Raw genomic sequence first — 13818 nt, forward strand, 5'->3', positions numbered from 1 at the left:
TTATTTTTATAAAAATTATCACTAGCACTTAAATTAATACTTTTAAATATACTATTGCCACATTAATTCTCAACCCAAATTAAAATAGTTTAATATTTTATAAAATTCAAAAGGCATTTATTTTAATATTTAAACCTCTATTTTAATTATTTTGAACACTTAAACATTTTATTAAATTTAGGTTTCTCCACCATTATTACCCATGATTTATTTAACACCTTTACAACATTTTAGTTTTGACTTTTGAAAACTTTAAATGTTTGACTTGATTTTGAATTTGAATTGGTTTTGAACTAACGCGAGATTAACTAAACTGACAGAGGTGACGTGGCATGATTAGCAGGGAATTACTGTAGTCTAATTATCCGGGCGTCACAAAACCATTACATCAAACCACATGCAGTACAATGCCTGGGGCATTCGTAACATTGATGGCTATGGCTGCTTCGTGTTCAAGAAAGATCCCAGCTCCGTTGGGCCAGGCGTATTTAACTGGAGGCGGGTTTACAGCCTCGACAACCTCTCCATGTTCCTCGGGCTCAATTATCCGATCATCCAACCAATCATCGATCATATCACCGGCGATGATTACCGTGCTATGCAACTTACATTCGTCAGGGGGAACTGTGTTTACACATCATACAATGGGTTTCATGAATCACCATATCCAGAGATTCATCGACATAGCTTGTTGCCAGCTAATCTTCAGTGTGTGAAAGACATCAAGCTTCCATGCGATGGATGGCTTTTACAAACCCGACATACGGCGATGTGGTTCATGCCAACAGCAAATATGCATAACTTGATTGGTACTGATATGTAGACTGAGCCATGTATGTTGCTGCTGTAGCATAACTGGCCGCCGACGGATCCACCGCCGCCGTCTGCCCATTCCCACGATCTGGCCGCCGCCGCGCCCTCCCGACCCCATCGTCTCCAACCTTCCTCGCCGCCCCGCGCCACCCCTACACCCCTTCGCCGCGCGCCGCTCCGCCCCCGCATCCCTTCGCTGCGCGCCGCCCCCGCCCCCGCATCCCTTCGCCGCGCGCCGCCGCCGTGCTCCGCCAGATCCAGCCACCGCTGCCGCCCTGAGACGCAGCCACCGCCGCAGCCCCGAGACGCAGCCACAGCCGCCGCCCCTAGTCCCGGCCATCTCCGCCGCCCCGAGACCATGCCACTGCCGCCTCCCCGCACCCAGCCCACCTCCTCCCTTGTCTTGTCCTCACGGCACTCGTCGGCCTCCTGGTAACCACATCAGGCCAAGATCGGAGGGACCTCGTAACTGGGCGCGCTCCCTCGAACTGCCGTGCGTCCTCCCTCGAACGGTCGGACTCCCTGTCCCCGAGCTGCCCGCCGCCCGGCCCCTAGTAGGCCTCCACCTCCGGCTGCCGGCTCACGGGCTCCTGTACTCCTACAACACGTGCACGGTGCTGCTCTCCTCTGCTTTCTCTCTCTCTTGCTTGATGTTGCTGCTCCTCTCAAATCTCTTTATTTCTATGAGTTCCTGATGCTGCTTCATCTCTGAATGTTGTGGTGATGCTGAGATTTTGATCCAGAGAAACCGAAGAACAAAAAGGAAAAGGAAAATTTATTGTTGTGATTTCGTTTGTTGCACTCAACGTGTTGGTTGGAATGCCTACAACAACCAAAGATTTGTTTTTCATGTTTCTCTTCTGTGCAGATGTACTACTCTATTCATGATCTTCCCACTATATGAAGTAAACAAATATGTGGGGGGAAATTCGTCATGAAAGTTCAAATATAGTCATCTCCCTAGTTTAGTTGTTGGCTTAGCCCACGTTTAGAAGTTTGATGAATTGTACACTCGTCAGTTCTTGTGTGTTGTCAAAACTCTCCGTTAGGTTTAACCAAGGTACAACAGTTTGGCCCATACTTGCATGCCTATCTCTCCCATTCTGCCATGTATATATGTCATCAGCCCATAAAAGGACATGAAGAAAAATAGTAAAAAATGTATGTGTTAAAAACACTATTTGATTTAGTATTATATCTTAGCTTAATACATAGAAAAAATTATAGCAGATTAGTGGAGAGAAAAAATGGTTTTGCATCAGTTTCAGACTTGAAGGGTAGTGAGTTCAAACAGAAAGCAAAAACATTGACTCCTGACAGCTGTTGCTCATCCATGAGCGGGGCTCCCCAGGATCCCATCGGTGGTGGTCCGTCGATGGTGGCTCTCCACACTGTTTCCTTAACGCTACTACAATTCTAAATTTATTGTTGATTCGCACTAGTACTGATGAAATGGGAAGCAAGGTTGAATGGGAAGCAAAGTGCCACATGAATCCTTAATTGAAATGAGATGGAAGGTTGCACCTCCAGCCTACCCAAAACCACCATGTCATAAGTTCAAAAGTCCTGGGTGTACCTTGAGAACTCTGAAAATGTGACTACATAATTGTTTTCTTGTGCTACTATATTGTCAGTTCAAAGTGTACTGAAGATACAGCCCTAGGTGTGTTGCGGTGCATCCTTAATTGGTTATTGGTGTGTCTAGGGTACGACCGGCGACAACGAGTAGGCGACAAGTGTATCACAGTGAGCAACGAGACAAAGGTATGAAGCAGATGTGCGTGGTGAGCTGCTATTTCATAAGTTCAAGTGTTTACCCCCTATAAAGTTCAGAGAAAAAATATTATGTTGCTTATTGCTCAGTTCATATGCAACCGCGGGAGGAGTTCAAAAATTAGAACTCATGCAGTTTCATAAATTTATGGGTGGAAGGCTGTGTTATTGCCATCAGTACTCTGGTGGTAGATGGTGTTTAAGTAGATTTAATTTTTACAGTACTGAGTTATGTTAGATGGAAATCGATTTTGGTCTTCTTGGCTATGCACGGGCTGAAAGTTATCGCTCCAGCCCTATGCACGGGCTACTTCCGCGAATGAATCTGGCTAGTTATAGCTATTGGTATTAAACTTGTGTGTTTGTGTGTTATCTTTGGTAGCTAATTTTGCCGTGTGCAAATACTGAACTTGGTGTCCTGCTGCTATTTAACTGCTGTAGATTGAGAACTAGTGGAATTTGGACTGTACAATTAGAAAAACTTAAAGATATATTAATGTTGATTGCTTAATTCCATTCCACATTTTTACCGCTTGTTGCATTTAGGTCTGCGCTTCATTTTTATTATTTTGTGCGTAACTTGAAAAGTCTGATTTATGATTAGTTCTGGCACGCGCGCCGCCGTAACTAAAAGTGATGACATTTGTTGCATGCTAAGATGTTGATACTTACTTCAGTGCTATCTAGTTAGATGGTCATATAATTAAGTCCAAAACTACTACATGGTCCAAGTATTTGACGACAAGTTATGTGCTACTACATGAGAAGTACAAAATTACTGCTAGTGAGAGTTCATTTAAATCCTTGTCAGTTCATCTCCTCTCTCTCTCTCACTCTCCCTCTCTCTCTCTCTCCATAATTTATTTTCAGTTCTATCTCTCATCTTATTACCAGAAATTCCATTGTTCCATGCTGCGTTACCCCATTTATTCGGTGAACGGTTACGAAATGTTTTTGTACAGCGCCAAGCCTAGCCTTTTATTCTTATGCTTGTGAGAACTTGTTCAGTTTGCATGGGAGAGCATATTCTATTCCTGTTGCTCTCAAGCTGCTTGTTGACATGCCTACAAGAACTAAAATAATTAATCCTTTGTGATGTTTCTTTGTTGTCAAATAAAAGCTATTTTTTATGCATATGTGCAGTATAAACATTTGCCATGGAGCAGTACACATATTTAAACTCCTCATCCCAGTGAGTGGTCCAACACCACTGTATCCAGCGGTCCAACCCGCCAGCCGAGGCCGTTCACCATCGCCTCAGTGTGAGTTCGCTGTTGAGAACAAGCATGACCACCTACTGTTCCTGGTAGTCGCCTTGGCCGCCCTCGGCCACGAGCTCATCCACCATGGTTACTGGCAGCCGTTCAAGTGGAGCGCGGGGAACAGTCCAAGTTGAAATCATGGCCACCATCTTCACCATGCGCTGCAGCCGTCCAAGTCGAGCACACGCAACAGTCCAAGGTGATTGCATGATCCCCATTCCTTCAACCCCGGGTGCCCCTCCACTGTTTGTTGAAATGCCTATGAGAATTATAACTGCTATTTTTCCATCTTGGCCTAGAGTAGCATGAGACCCTCATATTCTCTGAACATATTCAGAGTTTAACCGATTCAGTGCAAGTTTTCATTCTGAAAACTGACATTGTTCATCATGTACTGATCCATTTCAACTGTGGATGTGTTTAAAAATCTGATGTTCAGCATGTACTGAAAATGCCTTTTAAAAACGAAGAGTAAATAGCATCAGTGAGTTCTAGTACCTATATTGCAAAAGTTCAATGACAAAAAAATAATCAGTACAGTATGGTGCTTCAGTTAGAATATCACTGATGCCATTTGCTTGATAGTTTCTCTGTTGTTTCAACTTTTATTTTACCCTTTTCGTCTGTAAATTCTGCATCTTTTTTTGTTTACAGATTATAGACTATACACATGATACTTTTACTAGGACCAGAGTATTACTTCCAGGCAAGTTCAAAATAAAACCCGCCACTCCTCATTCTGTGAATGTGTGTGTGTGTGTGTCATGGCATCTTGTCTCTGTGTTGCATCATGTAGGATCCAAAAGGTGAAAAGATCCCTGCAGATCTCTGCAGTCTCTCAAGTTTATTTCATTCTGATTCGTCCAGGAAGCAGGACAAGCACCACAAAAGGGCTCTCCCTCCCTTGGCTCCTTGCATTCCCTTCTCCTTGCAGACCAGGCCGGGCGCTGGGCCAACCACTTCGTCTGTCTACCTCCTTCCCCGGTGAGCCCATGCTCTTCTGCTCTTGACACTTTGAGCCGCCTGCAATTCTTTTCTCTATTCGAAAATTCCCAAAGCATCAGTACTTTGTATCAGGATACACCATGTTATTTCTGCAAATTTCCATTATGCTTGTAGTGCAGAGAAGTTACCTTGTTGCGGGCTGACCTGGAGGCGGCTCCTCCACGTCGACACAATTGCACGACAAACGTGCTACTGACCACGCAAGCTTCCTCAAGGAGCTCGTGCCCAACGATACTGAAAGGAAAAACTGCTCCAGTTTTGAACTTCTTATCCAGTCATGCTATTACTGAGTGAAAAATGGAAAGAAAGTGTATTGCAATTGATCTCTCTTAGACCCTGTCAATCCTCTATTTATCCTTTGTTTGCTTGTTTTTTGGCCTGTAATTCAAGAACTTTGACCTTCATAATTCGGTTTTTGGTTAATTTGTTATGCCCAGTACAAACCATTAAATCTGAAGAGGCTTCTAATAGCAAGAAAATGTGCAGTCGGTGTGGTGTATATGTCATTCATGTATGAAAATTTGCAGTCGGTGTTGTGTATATGTTATTCATGTACATGTATTATATGTGAAAAAATTCATGTATATGATGAGATGATTGCTACTTCTTCAAAGAAGGTATAGTACATGACAGCTTGATGTGCATACAAGAATAAAAAATGGTTTGAATCAAAAATATTGATCAGTACGAATTAAAAACAATTATCAGTTTGAAAAATAAAATAAAAGATGGTTAGCTTTTGGTATTCTGTGACGTTGACGTCCAAGTTCTGCAACTGATCCGTCCAGATGGGAGAAGGAGGTCAGTCCAGCGTCCAGATGGGAGGAGGAGGTCAGTCCAGCAGGCGCATCTCAAGTGACATGTCATTGCGCCGCGCACTTGTCCCCATGCCTCTGCCACACGTTGTGCTGTGCCGGCTTGCCATCAATCACCGTTGTGGCTCATCCCAGCTTCTTTCTATCATTGCCCTCGCCCTGCTCTCCTGCATATTGGCATTATATAAACACAGCAAGTTTACAATTAAAAAAGTTGTAAGTTCAACACGACGTCCTAGATAAGCTTGAAAAAAAATCTCAAACAAAATGAAACCCAATGAAAATTCAAATGGTAAAAGTTCAAGTCGCAAAACAAGAGAAGTACAAAACATCTTGCAAGAAAATTGAGTTAGAAAAACAAACACACAAATTTTTTCCCTTAAAAAAATCATTCAGTTCAACGATATAAGCCATGCAAGTTCGGGGACTATGATACCCAAAAAACAAAGTGAAGTCTAGTATGTGAAAACATGCTCAGTACAAACCCATACGAACAACAGTGCAAGTACTCTTTTCTTGAAACCATTCAAAATTACTTTGAAAAATACCTCAGTACAAACACACACATAGATCAGTACGAGTGCTCTATTTTTCGACAGAAAAACAACACAATAAGTCTCACCGTATTCAAAATTACTCTTAAAAGATGGGAGCAAGTACAAAATCATAAAGATATCCGTTCAAAGTACTCTTTTTACGGAACCATTCAAAACTACTCCGTGAAAAATACCTCAGTACAAACATAGACATAGATCAGTACGAGTACTCTGTTTTTAGATAGTAAAAACAACACGATGGGTTTCACCTTATTCAAAATTACTCTTAAACGATTGCGAATTTGAGAAAATGTTCAACATGACTATGTTTCGCATTTTCGATAGCTTTTCAATGGTATATTATTTGCACCATTTCCATAAACTTTTTAACAAAATCATGTTCCAAACCAACTTTAACCGTATTTGAATTCGAGTTTAAGCCGTAAGGAATTAGAAAGAACTTTCTATAAGCAAAAGTTGTCCAGTTTCCATAGCTTTCCAATGCCTTATCTTTTGCGTCAATCCGACAGACCGTTTGCAAAAAACAGCGAAAATACTTTTCGCCCAGAATTTCACCGTTTTTTAAATTACTTTTAAATCATATAGAATTTAAAAAAATAGTAGATATATGGAAGATGCGGATTTTCACAAGCTTTCCAATGCCATCTCATTTGCTCAATTCTGATAAACCGTTTGAAAATTAAGTCCAAAATACGATTTGCGTTTTCGGTTTTGAAAAAAATGGTGTTTTCAAAACTGCTCTTAAACCATAATTTTTTTTTGCAAAACAATTATAAAATTGTAATGTAGATGTCAAGAGCTTTCCAACGATATATTACACGCCCTGTTTCGACAAAAAAATTGCAAAAAAATTGAACTAAAGAAGATGATTTTTAACAGAAACAGAAAGCATCAGTTCAAGCGATCGAATTTCATCAGTTCAGCCGCTTGAATTCATCAGTTCATGTAGGGTAACAGAATAATATTCTGTTACGCGTAACAGAATAGCCCACACACACACACTATACACTATATATATATATATATATATATATATATATATATATATATATATATATATATATATATATATATATATATATATATATAGACACACACACTAAATGTTAATGCATGTCAGAAAAAATTATATCGTTTGATTCGTATTTGAACATAGTTTCCAATGGTATAATTTTCGGTGACATGCATTGACATTTTGTTAGTTAAACCTATGGTTAAAATGTGACACTAAATACGACTAGTAAGTAGTATAGTAGCAGTACTATTATACGTCGGTGAAATTATTCATCATGTCCTCACATTGAATTGACGTGACAACACGCTGCGCGTGAGATGACACTAGAGTCCCGGTGGCGTGTTCGGGTATTGTGGACTTCAGATTTGGAGTACCACTTAGCTGTCGAAATCTTTCATCATTCACTTAAAACAGTTGATTGATCATACATTGAGTACCATATAACTGGAATTAACCGATGCAAGTCCAAGAAGAATTGGTCGGTGCTGCCGGCTGGCGTCAAGTTTGATCCCACGGATCAGGAGCTGATCAAGCACCTTGAGGCCAAAGTGAGTGATGACAGCGCGAGATCTCACCCTCTCATCAATTTGTTCATACCAACCATCGACAGCGAGCACAGCATATGCTACACCCATCCCGAGAAACTTCCAGGTAAGACACCGATCGGCCGTCTACTTGCACAAACATATTCCTTTGTTTATAGCTCTATTTTTCTTTTTAGACACAGACCTAGTGAAGCAATTACAATTTGACAGTTAATAAAAAGTGAAACAAGTGACTGCAACATGCCAAAGATGTTATAAAAATGCCAACTACGTACACTAAAACCTGTATTCGACAATACTGCAGGTGTCACACTGAGTGGCCTAAGCAAGCATTTCTTCCAGTGCAACTCCAAGGCGTTCAAAAGGGGCACGTGGACGCGTCGCAAGATACAATCGGAGTGCGGCATGCACGCGATGTGGCACAAGACCGGCAATATCATGCTGGTGATGGTCAACGGCCGGCAGACGGGTAGTAAAAAGGTTCTGGTAATGCACACCAACAAGAACTTCGACCAGCAGAGGACCAACTGGGTGATGCACCAGTACCAACCCGGGGACCTGGAGCAAGAGAAGGAGCGGGAGCTGGTCCTCTGCAAGATTTTCTACCAGACGAACACTAGGGCCAGGACTAAAAAGATTATAAGTTAGTTTGGTATTGGTACTTGTACTACCTGGTCGTCTGCAAATTGGTATTTTTGTTAACGATCTTTCGGTATGAACTTGGCATTTGCTTCCAACCATCATGACGAAGGTTTATGTGGATATAAAGCTGAATCATTTGTTTCGAAACAAATTTTCAGGCACCCGATTTTTATTCGATGGGTAGCATAAGTACCTGCCGTTCGAATTCCCAGTTCTCCAAATTTTTCGAAACAAGTGCATGCACTTATTATCACGAAAAAAACAATATACCTGCTGGATCCCAGTTATCAGTCTGTGCTTGCAGAATTCTCTCATTTATTGAGCAAGTATATTGTTTTTTAAGGTCCAACAAGTTTCAACTGGGCTGTAGACTGCCCAGGCTTGGTTTTGTTTTTAACAGGCCCAGCCCATGACGACAACGGGGCACAAAGATCCAACAGATATCTCCTGGCCTCTGGCCCGCCAGCGTTAGTTATATTTTGTCTTAGAACGTCCGTAGGCAGTTTTTTTACTGAATCAAACACACAGCCCAGTTCTATTTTCCTCTTGAAACGCTATGTCCTACTTCGGTTTTCTAATCTCTACCTATAGTTTTACTAGTTCATATACACGTATCATTATATTGAAAATACATAAAGTTTCCTTTTCATATTTACATCCTTATTTATTTTTTTGTTTTCCCTCCCAGCGTTGATTTTTTTACCACTGGTTTTCCCTTAAACCAACTCAATTGTCCCACGTCTTATTTGCTTACAAAAACAAAACGATTTTTTGGAAAGTCAATAAGTTTTTATAAACAAATGTTTATCATTTCGGGATTACAACAATTCAGACTCCACCAAAATATGCAAAATAAGGTTGAACTTTTTGACCGTGGTCCTGGGTAGAAAATGGGCTGTAATAAATTACTTAAGAATTAGCAAATGGGCTGCAAATTATTAAAAAATAGCAAATGGGCTCTACGTTGTCTACCATAGATTTGGAGGCTGACTTGTGGGCCTACTAAGTTCATGCGTACACAAGGTTTCTCAAAAAAAGAAACTTAGTCAACAATCGACTCTACCAACGTCAGACCGTTAGATGTCAATCTAACGGCAATCATGCTTCTTCAGTCTCTAATCTTCCTGCTCCAGCCGCCCAAACCAGCGCCGGCGGAACCGCCTGCTCCAGCCTCCTGTGGCCAGCTGTGCTGCCGGGCAGGCCTCACGGCCCCACCATACTCCCATCCCTGGCCTGGCTATCCCTCTACTCACCCACACCTCCTGTTATTTTCCGGCGACGATAGCCGAACCGTCAACCCTCATACTCCCCACCGCGTGGGCAACCACTATCGTGTCTTCCCTGGCTCCGTGTCGTTCCCTTCCTAGGCCTCGCCGTCGTCCACCGCACTGGTGCTCTCGGCGCGGCGTGCTCAACGTGGTCAACGAATGACATCCATCGGAAGTGGACTGTATGTGGAGTGGCTGACAGCTGGGTCCATGGCCGCTCACAAGGAAATGCCTCCTTATTACGCACAAAATAATGATTCCTCCACCTGACATCCGGGACCCACCAGAAGGGCCTTTGTATTTCACGAAAAAAAGTCCCCCCGCTGACGGATCAGACCCACCAGCTATATCTTCGCACGCAAGGAAGTGCCTCCTTATGAACCACAAAAAATGAATACTCCCCCTGCTAGCTGGGACCCACCATAGTGGGAGGATGACTTGTGGGCCTACTAAGTTGACGGGGACGGAGGGATTTGTTAACTTAGTCAATATGAACGATTCTAGCTCCAGTGACCGTACGATGTCCATCCAACGGCCGTAGTGCTTCTTCAACCTCTGGTCTTCTTGCTCTAGCCGCCCAAACCAGCGCCGGTCATGCCTCCTGCTCCTGCCTCCCGTGGCCGGCTGTGCTGCCACGGAGGCCTCACCGCTCCCTACTACTCCCACCGCTGGCCAGGCAATCCCTCTACTCACCCACACCCCTGGTTATTCTCCGGCGACGGCAGCCTCACACCACAACCGAACCAGTGAACCCACGTACTCCTCTCCACGTGGGCATCCACTGCCGCGTCTTCCCCGGCTCCGCGTCGTCCCCTTCCTAGGCCTTGCTGTCGTCCACTGCCTTGGTGCTCTCGGCGCAGCGTGGTCAATGCAGTCAAGGAACGACTTCCATCGGAAGAGTACTGTACGTGGAGAGGCTGACAGCTGGGTCCATGGCTGCAGCAAGGAAGTGCCTCCTTATTACGCGGAAAATAATGATTCCTCCACCTGAGAGCAGGGACCCATCGGACAGGCCACCGTATTTTGCGAAAAAAACATTCCCCCCTGACTGCTGGGACCCACTAGCTACATCTTCGCACGCAATGGTGCCTCCTTATCCTCCCTGACAGTCGGGACCCACCTGGTCGAAGCGTACGTAGCGTTGTCATTCTACTCGCGAACGTGTACATACATACTGGTCGATCGGTCTGTCTGCAGGCTCCAGCGATGAACCATGGCCGAGTAAGGAAGGGCACGTGTCGTAGTAGAGGCGCGCACGTAGCATGTACACATACGTATAGCCAGGGTGCAATAATGTAAATACGGCCACGTACGTACATACGGGCGGTGTCTCGAACTCCTACTCATGCATACGTACGGCCAGGGCTCGTGTACATGGAGAGGCAGCGACGGCGTCGTGTTCATCGGCAGCCAACCGGCTGGGTCGGAACGGAATGTGTCGTCATGTTCATCGGGAGCCAACCGGCTGGGTCGGAACGGAATGCGTCGTGTTCATTGGGAGCCAACCGGCTTGGACGGAACAGCCGATCGAAACGAGGCCTGGCATACCGCAGAACGGAGGAAACGGCCTTGTGTTCGACTGGCCACGGTTGAAACAGGATCCTGTTCATCGGGAGGGGTGTGTCGTACCGCAAAATGGAGGAAATGGACTTCTCTTGGACATCCTATGGTCGAAATGGGGTCCTGTTGATCGGGAGGGGTGTGGCGTACTGCAAAACGGAGGAAACGGACTTGTGTTGGAGCGCTACGGTCGAAACAGGGGTCTTGTTCATCGGGAGGGGTGTGGCGTACTACAAAACGGGACTCCACGGGCTATTGTTCATCTCCACCGTCGACCTCCTCCAGCCTCCACAGGCTACTGTTCATCCACTGTCGACCTCCTCCAGCCTCCACCTGCGACTGTTCATCCACGGGCTCATGTTCATCCAGTTGCCACTGCTCCTCCACCGGCTACTGTTCAACCACCCCTCTCCACAGGGTCCTGTTCAACCACCCTCCACGGGCTACTGTTCATCCGGCCCTCCATCGGCTACTGTTCAACCAACCCTCCATGGGGTCGTCCTATTCATCCAGCCCTCCACGGGGTCCTGTTCATCCACCCCCAACCGGCTCGATCAATCGGGTCATGTTCATCCAGCGGCAACGGCCTCTACTACCACGGGGTCCTGTTCATCCAACCCCCCACTGGGAACTGTTCATCGAACCCCCCCCCCAACAACGCTCACTGTTCATCATGGGAAGGAGTTAGCAGGTTCGATCCGTTTCAGTTAGCAGCAGCAGCGAAGGAATCGCTCAATCAGGTTCAGTTAACAGCCAGATCGATCGATCGCTCGGGTTCAGTAATGTGTAGCCTGCAGTGCAATCGCTCGGGTTCAGTAGGCGAACGCCTCGCTCGGGTTCAATTAGAACCCAACGCCTCGCACCCACGCACGTACGTGTACGAGAGATACGCGCATCGCTCGGCCCCCGGCCACCCACCGTAACTGGGAACTGCCCGATATTTTCCTCACCCTCGCTTCTACCACGGTTTTTTCCGTCATGGATGGCCCAAAGAATGTCATGCAGCTGCGTCTCCGGCCCGCCCAGGACGAAAAGCCCATTTTCTGTCATGATTGTTTGTCATAGAAGTAGGAGCCCACCACATTTATGATGATACCGGATTTTTTTTCACAATTATCATCATAGAAGTGTCATAAGCATGACATGAAAAAAATCCGTTCGGCCCCAAATGTCACGGATGTGTCTTTTTTTGTAATGATAGCAGAAGTAGCATCATCAATAACTTGCGACATATCAGGATTAATAGCATGTGGTGGTGTTGCATGTTTATTTATAACAGAAGGTGAATATAAAGCGGAGCCGGATGGCAGTTCCTTACCTCCCCTCATCTTCGAGGGAAAATCTTGGTCTTAGCATCGTTCAGATTCTTCATAGTGATAATTTGATAATAATCCCAAGTGACTCAACAAATATAGCTATGCTCCCCGCCAACGGCGCCAGAAAAAGGACGTGATAACCAACAAGTATAGGGGATCGCAACAGTTTTCGACGGTAGAGTATTCAACCCAAATTTATAGATTCAACACAAGGGGAGCCAAAGAATATTTGTAAGTATTAGCAGCTGAGTTTTCAATTCAACCACACCTGGAGATTAATTATCTACAACAAAATGATCAGTAGAAAAGTAGTATGATAGTTTTGATAATAATAGTAGCAGCAACAATAGTAACGGTAACAGTGATAGAAGTGATTTTGTAGCAAGTGCAACAGTAACGAAAGCAGTAGTAACTTAGCAAGAACAATATTAGAGAAATTCGTAGGCATTGGATCGGCGATTCGTTGGATGATATTCATCATGTGACAGTTATAACCTAGGGCGATACGGCAATAGCTCCGGTTCATAAATATAATGTAGGCATGTATTCCGTAAATAGTCATACGTGCTTATGGAAAGAACTTGCATGACATCTTTTGTCCTACCCTCCCGTGGCAGCGGGGTCCTATTGGAAACTAAGGGATATTAAGGCCTCCTTTTAATAGAGAACCGAAACAAAGCATTAACACACGGTGAATACATGAACTCCTCAAACTACGGTCATCACCGGGAAGTGTCCCGACTATTGTCACTCCGGGGTTGCCAGATCATAACACGTAGTAGGTGACTATAACTTGCAAGATCAGATCTAGAACATAGATATAATGGTGATAACATAAACGGTTCAGATTTGAAATCATGGCACCCGGGCCCAAAGTGACAAGCATTAAGCATGGCAAAGTCATAGCAACATCAATCTCAGAACATAATGGATACTAGGGATCAAGCCCTAACAAAACTAACTCGATTACATGATGAATCTCATCCAACTCCTCATCGACCAGCGAGCCTACGAAGGAATTACTCACTCCCGGTGGGGAGCATCATGGAATTAGCGATGCAGAAGGGTTGGTGATGACGAAGCTCGAAGATCCCCCTCTCTGGAGCCCCAAAGGGACTCCAGATTGGGCCTCCCAATGAAGAACAGGAGGCGGCAGCGGCTCAGTCTCGTGGAACGCGATAATTCTTTCTCCCTGATTTTTTTTGGAAAAATAGGATTTTATAGCGTGAGTTTCAGGGTCTGCGGGG

At 44.6% G+C, this 13818-nt stretch overlaps 1 long non-coding RNA gene across 2 annotated transcripts; it reads left to right on the forward strand.

The window, feature by feature from the left end:
* Positions 1 to 784: 784 nt before the first annotated feature.
* LOC123052376 (uncharacterized) lies at positions 785 to 5424 on the forward strand. Of its 2 annotated transcripts, XR_006424657.1 has the most exons (5): positions 785 to 1427; positions 2519 to 2577; positions 3730 to 4047; positions 4716 to 4832; positions 4968 to 5416. It is a non-coding gene; the product is annotated as an uncharacterized lncRNA (long non-coding RNA). The 2 variants fall into 2 exon arrangements; XR_006424656.1 differs by having other exon boundaries at positions 786 to 1427; positions 4716 to 5424.
* The last annotated feature ends 8394 nt before the right edge of the window (positions 5425 to 13818 follow it).

This window comes from Triticum aestivum, chromosome 2D (genome assembly GCF_018294505.1).
Source record: "Triticum aestivum cultivar Chinese Spring chromosome 2D, IWGSC CS RefSeq v2.1, whole genome shotgun sequence".
NCBI classification, from domain to species: Eukaryota; Viridiplantae; Streptophyta; class Magnoliopsida; order Poales; family Poaceae; genus Triticum; species Triticum aestivum.